Source organism: Pongo abelii, chromosome 11, assembly GCF_028885655.2.
Source record: "Pongo abelii isolate AG06213 chromosome 11, NHGRI_mPonAbe1-v2.0_pri, whole genome shotgun sequence".
Taxonomy (NCBI): Eukaryota; Metazoa; Chordata; class Mammalia; order Primates; family Hominidae; genus Pongo; species Pongo abelii.
The window spans coordinates 12,681,551-12,693,550 of record NC_071996.2 but is presented as its reverse complement, the minus strand read 5'-3'; positions in this window follow the sequence as shown (position 1 = coordinate 12,693,550).

Sequence of the window (12,000 nt, the reverse complement as noted above, 5' to 3'; positions counted from 1 at the left end):
CACACATCACAAATAAGTTTCTCAAGATGCTTCTGTCTAGTTTTTATGTGAAGATATTTCCTATTTCACCAAAGTCCTCAAAGGGCTCAAAACTATCCTTTTGCAGATTCTACAAAAAGATTGTTTCCAAGCTGCCCAATCAAAAGAAAGATTCAAATCTATGAGATGAGTGCACACATCGAAAAGAAGTTTCTCAAAATGCTTCTGTCTAGTTTTTATGTGAAGATATTTCCTATTTCACCAAAGTTCTCAAAGGGCTCAAAACTATCCCTTTGCAGATTCCACAAAAAGACCGTTTCCAAACTGCTCTATGAATAGTAAGGTTCAACTCTATCAGATGAATGAAAAAATCACAAAGAAGTTTCTCAAAAAGTTTCTGTCTAGTTTCCATATGAGGATATTTCCTATTTCACCATAGGCCTCAAAGGGCTCAAAAATATCCCTTTGCACATTTTACAAAAAGACTGCTTCCAAACTGCTCAATCAAAAGAAAGGTTCAACTTTGTGCATTTAATGAACACATCACAAAGATGTTACTTAGAATTCTTCTGTCTAGTTTTTATGTGAAGATATCCCCTTTTTCACCATAGTTCTCAAACCTCTCCCAAATATCCCTCTGCAGAATTACAAAAAGACTTTTTCCAAAGTGCTCAATCAAAAGAAAGATTGACTTCTATTAAATGAATGCACATATCAGAAAAAAGTTTCTCAAAATGTTGCTGTCTAGTTTTAATGTGAAGATATTTCCTTTTTGACTTTAGTCCTCAAACTGCTCACAAATATCCCTCTGCATGTTCTACAAAAAGACTGTTTCCAAACTGCTCAATCAGAAGGCAGTTTCAATTCTGTGAGATGAATGCACAAATCACAAAGAAGTTTCTCAGAAAGCTTCTGCCTAGTTTTTATGTGAAGATATTTTCTTTTTCACCATAGGCCTCAAAGCCCACCCAATATCCATCTGCAGATTCTACAAAAAGACGTTTCCGAACTGCTCAATCAAAAGAAAATTTCAACTCTGTGAGATAAACACACATATAACAAGGAAGTTACTCAGAAAGTTTCTGACAAGTTTTATGTGAAGATATTTCCTATTTCACCATAGGCCTCAAAGGGCTCACAAATATCCCATTTCATATTCTTCTAAAAGACTGTTTGCAAACTGCTTAATGAAAAGAAAGGTTAATCTCTGTGAGATGAATGCACACATCACAAAGAAGTTTCTCAGAATGCTTCTGTGTAGTCTTTACATGAAGATAGTGTCTTTTTCACCATAGGACTCAAACTGCTAAAAAATATCCCTCTTTAGATCCTACAAAAAGAGTGTTTCCAAACTGCTCAATCTAAAGAAAGGTTCAACTCTGTGGGATGAATGCACACATCAAAAAGAAGTTTGTCAGAAAGCTTCTCTCTAGTTTTTATTTGAAGACAATTCCTATTTCACCCTAGGATCAAATCGCTCCAAATATCTATTTGCAGGTTCTACAAAAAGATGGTTTCCAAACTGTTCAATCAAAAGAAAGGTTCAGCTCTGTGAGACGAATACACACATCACAAAGAAGTTTCTCAGAATGCTTCTGTCTCGTTTTTATGTGAAGACATCTCCTTTTTCAACATAAGCCTTAAATCACTTACAAATATCCCTCTGCAGATACCAAAAACAGACTGTTTCCAAACTGCTCAATCAAAATAAAGGTTCAACTCTGTGAGATGAATGCACTCATCACAAAGAAGTTTCTCATTAGGTTTCTGTCTGGTTTTTAGGTGAGGATATTTCCTATTTCAACACAGGCATCGATAGGCTCAGAAATATCCTTTTGCAGGTTCTACAAAAGGACTGTTTCCAAACTGCCCAATCAAAAGAAATTTTCAACTTTTTGAAATGGAAGCACACATCACAAAGAAGTTTCTCAGAAATCTTCTGTCTAATTTTTATCTCAAAATTATTCTTATTTTGTCACAGGCCTCAATGGGTTCACAAATATCCCTTTGCAGATTTTACAAAAGTTTTGTTTCCAAACTGCTCAGTCAAAAGAAACTTTCAACATTGTGAGATGAATGCACACATCACAAAGAAGTCTCTCAGAATGCTTCTGTCTAGTTATTATGTGAAGACATCTCCTTTTTCAACATAAGCCTTAAATCACTTACAAATATCCCTCTGCAGATACTACAAAAAGACTGTTTCCAAACTGGTACATCGAAGAAAGTTTCAGCTCTGTGAGATGAATGGACTCATCACAAAGAAGTTTCTCAGAATTCTTCTGTCTAGTTTTTATGTGAACATATTTCCTTTTTCACCATAAAACACAAATTGCTTCAAATATCCATTTGCAGATTATACAAAAAGAATGTTTCCAAACTGCTCAATCAAAACAAAGGCTCAACTCGTGAGATGAAAGCACACATCACAAAGAAGTTTCTCAGAAATCTTCCATCTACTTTTTATATGAAGGTCATTCCTTTTGGACCTTAGGCATTTAACTGCACACAAATATAAATCTGCTTACACTACCAAGAGACTTTCTCCAAATTGCTAAATCAAAAGAAAGGTTCAACTCTGTGAGATAAATGCACACATCACAAAGAAGTTTCTCAAAATGCTTCTGTCTAGTTTTCATGTGAAGACATTTATTTTTCTCCATTGGCCTCAAACCGCTCAGAAATATCCCTTTGCAGTTTGAACAAAAAGACTGTTTCCAAACTGCTCAATGAAAAGAAATGGTAAACCCATAAAGGTGCATGGAACTGTCACAAAGAGTTTTCTCAGAAAGCTACTGTCTAGTTTTTATGTGAAGATATGTACTTTTTCACTATAGGCCTTAAAATGCTCCAAATATCCATTTGCAGATTCTACAAAAAAACTGTTTCCAAACTGCTCAATCAAAAGAAAGGTTCAATTCTGTGACATGAATGGACAAATCACAAAGAAGTCTCTCAGAATGCTTCTATCTAGTTTCTATGTGCAGATATTTCGTTTCCACCATAGGCCTCAAATGGCTCAGAAATATCCCTTTGCAGATTGTACAAAAAGACTGTTTCCAAACTGCACAATCAAAAGAAAGATTCAACTCTGTGAAATGACAGTGCACATCACACAGAAGTTTGTCAAAATGCTTCTGTCTAGTTTTTATGTGAATATATTTCCTTTTTGACCATAGGCCTCTAATCTCTCCAAATATCCATTGGTAGATTCTTCACAAAGACTGTTTCCAAAGTGATCAATCAAAAGAAAAGTTCAACTCTGTAGGATGAAAGCACACATCATAAAGAAGTTTCCCAGAAAGCTTCTGTCTGGTATTTATGTGAAGATATTTCCTATTTCTACATAAGCCTCAAAGGGATCAAAAATATCCCTTTGTAGGTTCTACAAAAAGACTGTTTCCAAACTGCTCAACAAAATAAAGGTTCAACTCTGTGAGGTGAATGCACAGATAAAAAAGAGGTTTTTCAGAATGCTTCTGTCTAGTTTTTATGTGAAGATATTTCTTTTTCACCACAGGACTGAAAACACTCAGAAATATTCCTTTGCAGATTGCATAAAAAGAATATTTCATGGCTCCTCAATGAACAGAATGGTTCAACTCCTTGAGATGAATGCAAACATCACAAAGACTTATCTGAAAAAGCTTCTGTCTGGTTTTTATTTGAAGATATTTAGTTTTTCACCATAGGCCTCAAACTGCTCACAAATATACCATTGCAGATTATACACAATGACTTGATCTCAAACTGCTCAATGAAAAGAAATGTCCAAATATGTGGGATGAAAGCATGGATCACACAGAAGTTTCTCAGAAAGTTTGTCTAGTTTTTAGGTGCAGATACTTCCTTTTTCACCTTATGCCTCAAAGCGCTCCAAATATCCGTTTACAGATTCTACAAAAAGAGTGTTTCCAAACTGCTCAATCAAAAGAAAGGTTCAACTCTGTGAATCCAAACTGCTCAATCAAATAAAAAGTTTCAACTCTGTGAGATGAAAGCACACATCATAAAGAAGTTTCTCAAAAAGCTACTGTCTAGTTTTCATGTGAAGATATCTCCTATTTCACCATACACCTCAAAAGGGCTCAGAAATATCCCTTTGCAGGTTCTATGAAAAGACTGTTTCTGAACTACTGAATGAAATGAAAGTTTCAACACTGTGGGATGAATGCACACAAAACAAATAAGTTTCCCGGAATGCTTCTGTCTGATTTTTATGTGAAGATATTTCTTTTTCACCACAGGCCTCAAATCACTCAGAAATATCCTTTTACAGATTGTGCAAAAAGACTGTTTCTAAACAGCTCAATGAAAAGGAAGATTCAACTCTGGGAGATGAATGCAAACATCACAAAGAGGTTTCTCAAAAACTTCTGTCTGGTTTTTATGTGAAGGTATTTCCTTTTTCACCAAAGGTCTCAAACCGCTCACAAATATCCCTTTGCAGATACTATAAAAAGACAGTTTCCAAACTGCTCAATGAAAAGAAAGGTTAAACTCTGTGAGATGTAAGCACACATCACAAAGAGGTTTCTCAGAATGATTTTGTCTAGTTTTATGTGAAGAATTTTCCTTTTTTACCATAGGCCTCAAAGCACTCCAAATATCCATTTGCACATCCTATGAAAAGACTGTTTCCAAATTGCCCAATCAAAAGAGCGGTTCAAATCTGTGAAATGAATGTACACACCCCAAAGAAAATTCTCAGAAAACTTCTGTTTAGTTTTTATGTGAACATATTTCCTTTTTCACCATGGGTCTCAAAGCACTCCAAATATCCACTTGCAGATTCTACAAAAAGAGTGTTTCCAATCTGCTCAATCAAAACAAATGTTCAACCCTGTGAGGTGAAAGCACACATCCCAAAGAAGTTTCTTAGAAACCTTCTACCTAGTTTTTTGTGTAGATATTTCATATTTCAAAATAGGCCTCAAAGTGCTCAGAAGTATACCCTTGCAGATGCTACAAAAAAGAGTGTTTCCAAACAGCTCAATCAAAAGAAAGCTTTAACTATCTGAGATGAATGCACACATTACAAAGAAGTTTCTCAGAATGCTGCTGTCTAGTTTTTCTGAGAAGCCATTTCCTTTTCACTGTAGGCCTCAGTCTGCTCACTAATAGCCCTCTGTAGATACTACAAAAAGACTCTTTCCAAACTATTCAATCAAAATAAAGGTTCAAATCTGTGAGATGAAAGCCCAGGTCACAAAGAAGTTTCTCAGAAAGTTTCTGTCTAGTTTTTGTGTGAAGATATTTCCTATTTCACCTTAGGCCTCAATGGGATCAAATATATCCCTTTTCAGATTCTACAAAAAAAGTTTCCGAACTGCTTCATCAAAAGAAAGGTTCAACTCTGTGAGATGAATGCACACGTAAAAAATTAATTTCTCAGAATGCTTCTGTCCTGTTTTTATGTGAAGATATTACTTTTTCAACATAGGTCTCAAACCGCGAACAAATATTCCTTTGCACATTGCACAAAAAGTATGTTTCCACACTGCTCAATGAACAGAAAGGTTCAACTCAGTGAGAGGAATGCAAACATCACAGTTTTCTCAAAATGCTTCTGTCTAGGTTTTATGTGAAGATATTTACTTTTTCACCATAGGGCTCAAACCGCTCACATATCTCCCTTTGCAGATTCTACAAAATGACTTGTTGCCAAACTGCTCAATGAAAAGGAAGGTCCAAATTTGAGAAGAGAGCAAGCATCAAAAAGAAGTTTCTCAGGAAGTTTCTGTCTAGTTTTTATCTGCAGATCCGTTTGCAGGTTCCACAAAAGGAGTGTTTCCAAACTGCTCAATCAAAAGAGAGGTTCATCTCTGTGAGATGAAAGCACACAGCACAAAGAAGATTTTCAGAAAGCTTCTGTCTAGTTTTTATGTGAAGATATTTCCTATTTCACCATAGACCTCAATGGGCTCACAAATACCCCTTGGCAGATTCTACAAAAGGGCTCTTTCCGAACTGCTCAATCCAAGGAAAGTTTCAGTCCTGTGACATGAATGCACACATCACAAAGGGGTTTCTCAGAATGCTTCTGTCTTTTTTTTATGTGAAGAAGTTTCCTGTTCACCACAGGCCTAAATTACTGCAAATATCTATTTGCAGATTGTACAAAAAGACTGTTTCCAACCTGCTCAATCAAAAGAAAAGCTCAACACTTGAGATGAAAGCACATATCACAAAGAAGTTTTTCCAAAAGCTTCTGTCTGGTTTTTATGTGAAGATATTCCCTATTTCACCATAGGCCTGAAAGGGCTCACAAATATCCTTTCACATATTCTGCAAAAAGACTATCTCCAAACTGCTCAATCAAAAGAGAGATTCAAATATGTGTGATGAATGCACACAACACAAAGAAGTTTCTCAGAATTCTTTTGTCTAGTTTTTATGTGAAGATATTTCTCTTTCACCATAGGCCTCAAATGGCTCAGAAATATCCCTTTGCAGATTGTACAAAAAGAATGTTTCCAAACTGCTCAGCCAAAAGAAAGTTTCAGCACTGTGAGATGAATGCACACATCACAAAGAAGTTTCTCAGAAAGCTTCTGTTTAGCTTTCATGTGAAGATTTTTCCTTTTTCGCCATAGACCTCAATGGGCTCAGAAATGTCTCTTTGGAAATTCTACAAAAGGACTTTTTAGAAAACTGCGCAATCCAAAGAAAGGCTCAACTCTGTGAGATGAACACATACGTCTCAAAGAAGTTTCTCACAATGGATCTGTCGAGTTTTTTTGAGAAGATATATCCTTTTTAACCATAGGCTGTAAACTGCTCATGAATATCCCTCTGCAGATACTATAAAAAGACTGTTTCCAAACTGCTGCATCCAAAGAAATGTTCAACTCTGTGAGATGAATACACCCATCACAAAGAAGTTTCGCAGAATGCTCCTATCTGGTTTTTATGTGAAGGTATTTCCGTTTTCACCATAGGCCTTAGAGTGCTCCAAATATCCATTTACAGACTCTACAGAAAGAGTGTTTCCAAACTGCTCATTCAAAAGAAAGGTTCAACTCGGTGAGATGAAAGCACACATCACAAAGTTGTTTCTCAGAAAGCTTCTGTCTGGTTTTTATGTGAAGATATTTCCTATTTCACTGTAGGCCATAAAGGGCTCAAAATTATTTTTTGCAGATTGTTCAAAAAGATTGTTTTCAAACTGATCAATCCAAAGAAAGTTTCAACTCTGCGAGATGAATGGACACATCACAAAGAAGTTTCTCAGAAAGCATCTGTCCAGTTTTTATGTGAAGTTATTTCTTTTTCACCCTACGCCTCAGTAGGCTCAGAAATATCCCTTTGCAGATTCTAAAAAAGGACTGTTTCCAAACTGCTCAATATAATGAAAGTTTCACCTCTGTAAGTTGAATGTACACATCACAGAGAAGCTTCCCAGAATGCTTTTGTCTAGTTTTATGTGAAGGTATTTCCTTTTTCACCATAGGCCTAAAACTGCTCACAAATATCCCTCTGCAGATACAACAAAAGGACTGTTTCCAATCTGCTAAAACAAAAGATAGGCTCAGCAACGTGAAATGAATGCACACGTCACAAAGAAGATTTTCAGAATGTTTCTGTCTAGTTTTAATGTGAAGATGTTTACTTTTCACCATAGGTCTCAAAGCATTCCAAACATCCATTTGCAGATTCCACAAAAAAACTCCTTCCAAACTGCTCTTTCAAAAGAAAGGTTCAACTCTGTGCGATGAAAGCACACATCACAAAGAAGTTTCTCAGAAAGCTTCTGTCTAGTTTTTATGTGAGGATATTTCCTATTTCACCACAGGCCTCAATAGACTCACAAATATCCCTTTCAGATTCTACAAAAAGCGTGTTTCCGAACTGCTCAATGAAAAGAAAGTTTCAACTCTGTGAGATGAATGCAGAAATAAAAAAGAAGTTTCTCATAATACTTCTGTCTGATTTTTTTGTGAAGATATTACTTTTTCACTGTAGGCCTCAAACCGCTCAGAAATATCTCTTTGCAGACTGTACAGAAAGACTGTTTCTAAACTGTTCAATGAAAAGAAAGATTTATCTCTGTGAGATGAATGCACACATAAAAAAGGAGTTTCTCAGAATGCTTCTGTCTCATTTTTATGTGAAGATATTCCCTTTGTGACTATAGTCCTTAAACTGCTCACAATTCTCTCCCTGCAGTTACTACAAAAAGACTGTTTCCAAACTGCTCCATGAAAACAAACGTTCAACTCTGAGAGATGAATGCACCCATCACAAAGAAGTTTCTTAGAATGATTCTGTCTAGTTTTTATGTGAAGAAAATTCATTTTCAACATAGGCATAAAATGGCTCAGAAATATCCATTTGCAGATTGCACAAAAAGACAGTTTCCAATCTGTTGAATCTAAAGAAAGCTTCAGCTCTGTGATATGAATCCACGCATCACAAAGAAAGTTCTCAGAAAGCTCCTTTTTAGTGTTTTTGTGAAGATAATTGCTTTTTTGCCATAGGCCTAAAAGCACTGAAAATATTCATTAGTGGATTCTACAAAAATACTGTTTCCAAACTGTTCAATCGAAAGAAAACTTCAACTCTTTGAGATGAAAGCATACATCACAAAGCATTTTCTCAGAAAGATGCTGATAAGGTTTGATGTGAAGGTATTTCCTATTTCTTCATAGGCTGTAAGAGCTCACAAAAATCCGTTTGCATATTCTAAAAAAAGACTGTTTCCAAACTGCTCATAAAAAACAAATATTCAACTCCGTGAGATAAGAGCACATATCAGAAAGAAGTTTATCAGAATGCTTCTGTCTAGTTTTTATGAGAAGATTTTCTTTTATTATTATCATTATTATACTATAGGTTTATGGTACACGTGAACAATGTGCAGGTAAAATGTGGAATGGAATGGAGTTGAATGCGGAATGGAATGTCAAATGGAATGGAATCAAAAGTGGAATGGAATGGAAAGGAATGGAATGTGGAATGGAATGTGGAATGTAATGTGAAATGGAATGTGGAAAGGAATGTAATGGAATGTGGAATGGAATGTGGAATGTAATGTGAAATGGAATGTGGAAAGGAATGTAATGGAATGTGGAATGGAATGTGGAATGTAATGTGAAATGGAATGTGGAAAGGAATGTAATGGAATGTGGAATGGAGTGTGGAATGGAACGGAATAGAATGTGGAAAGGAATGGAATGGAATGTGGAATGGAATGGAATTGAAAGGAATGTGGACAGGAATGGAATGGAATGGAATGCAAAGTGGATTGGAATGGAATAGAAAGTGGAATGGAATGTGGAATGGAAGGGAATGGAATGTGGAATTGAATTGAATGGAATGTGGATAGGAATGTAATGGAATGGAATGGAATGTGGATTGGAATGGAATGGAATGTGGAATGGAATGTGGAATGCAATGTGGAATGGAATGGAATCGAATGTGCAATGGAAAGTGGAATGGAATGGAGTGAGGAATGGCATGGAATGGAATGAAATGGAATTTTGATTGGAATGTGGAACGAAATGGAATGGAATATGGAATGGAACATGAAATCGAATGGAATAGAATTTGGAATGCAACAAGGAAAGTAATGGAATGGTACATGGAATGGAACGTGGAATGCAATGGAATGGAACGTGGTTTGGAAGATGGAATGTAACGTGTAATGTAACCTAGAATGGACTGTGGAATGGAATATGGAATTCAATGGAAAAGAAAGTGGAATGGAATGGAATGGAATGGAATGGAATGTGAAATGTTATGAAATGTAATGTGGAATGTAATGTGGAAAGGAATGGAATGCGGAAAGGAAAGTGAAACGCAATGGAATTTACCACGGAATGGAATGGAATGGAAAGTGGAATGGAATAGAATAGAATGTAGAATGGAATGGAATAGAATGTGTAATGGAATGTGGAATTAAATGGAATGGAAAGTGCAATGGAATGGAATGGAATGTGGAATAGAAGGAGGAAAGGAATGGAATGGAATGTGGAATGGAATATCGAATGGAATTTAATGGAATGTGGAATGGAATGCGGCATGGAATGCAATGGAATGTGGAATGGAATGGAATGGAATGTGGAATGGAAGAGAATGAAACGTGGATTGGAATTTGGAATGGAATACAATGGAATGTGAAATGGAATGTGGCATGGAATGGAATGGAATGGAATGTGGAATGGAAGGGAATGGAATGGAATGGAATATCGAATGGAATGAAGTGGAATGTGGAATGGAAGGGAATGGAATGGAATGGAACGAGTAATGGAAAGGAAAGGAATGTGGAATGGAACATGGAATTGAAGGGAAAGGAACGTGGAATGGAATGGAATGGAACGCGGAATGGAATGGAATGGAATCTGAAATGAATTTTTATTTGGAATGTAGAATGGAATGTGGAACGGAAAGGAATGCAATATGGAATGGAATGGAATGGAATGTGGAATGGCCAGGAATGCAATGTGGATTGGAATGGGGAATGGAATGTGGAATGGAACGTGGAATGGAATGGAATGTGAAATGGAATGTGGAATGGAAAGTGGAAAGGAATTGAATGTAGACTGTATTGTGGAATGGAATCTGGAATGGAAATTGGAATGGATTGTTGAAGGGAATGTGGAATGGAATGTGGAATGGAATGTGGAAGGGAATGTGGAATGGAATGCAATGGAATGTGGAATGAAATTTGGAATTGAATGGATTGGAATTTGGAATGGAATGTGTAATGGAATGTGCAATGGAATGTGAAATGGAATGGAATGGAATGTGTAATGGAATGTGGAATAGAACGTGGAATAGAACTTGGAATAGAATGAGGAATGGAATGGAATGGAAAGTGGAATGGAATCTGGAATGGAACATGGAATTCAACGTGGAGTGGAACGAAAAATGGAAATTGGATTGGAACGGAAAGAAACGTGGAATTGAACTTGAAATGGAATGTGAAATGGAATGGAAAGAAATGTGGAACCGTATGAAATGGAATGTGGAATGGAATGGAATGTGTACTATAATGGTATGGAATGGAATGTGGAAAGGAATGGAATGGAATCGAATGTGGACTGGAATGGTGTGGAATGGAATGGAATGGAATGTGGAATTGAATGGAAAAGAATGTTGAATGGAATGGAACGGAATGTGCAATAGAATGTGGAACGGAATGGAAATGAATGTGGAAAGGAATGTATTTGAATGTGGAATGGAATGGAATGGAAAGTGGAATGGAATGTGGAATGGAATGGAATGCAATGTGGAATGGAACTTGGAATGGAATGTGCATTGGAACGTGGAACAGAATGGAATGTGCAATGGAATGTGGAAAGGAACGTGGAAAGGTATGGAATGTGCAATGGAATGTGGAATGGAATTTGGAATGGAATGTGGAATGGATTGTGGAATGGAATGTGGAATGGAAAGTGGAATGGAATGGAATGTAATATGGAAAGGAATGTGAAATGGAATGGAATGGAATGTGAAATGGAATGTGGAATTGAATGGAATGAAATGTGCAATGGAATGTGGAATGTAATGGAATGGAATGTGTAATGGAATATGGAATGGAATGGAATGGAATGGAAGGGAATCTGGAATGGAATGTGGAATGGATTGGAATGTGGAAATCAATGTGGAATGGAATGGAATGGAAGGTGGAATGGAATGTGGAATGCATTGGAATGCAAAGTGGAATGGAACATGGAAAGAAATATGCACTGGAACATGGAAAGGAATGGAATGTGGAATGGAATGTGGAAGGAAACGTGGAATGGAATGGAATGTGCAATGGATTGTGGAATAGAATTTGGAATGGAATGTGGAATGGATTGTGGAATGGAATGTGGAATGGAAAGTGGAATGGAATGGAATGGAATATGGAATGGAATGTGAAATGAATGGAATGTAATGTGGCATGCAATGTGGAATTAAATGGAATGGAATGTAAAATGGAATTTGGAATGGAATGTGCAATGGAATGTGGAATGTAATGGACTGGAATGTGTAATTTAATGGAATGGAATGTGTAATGGAATGTGGAATAGA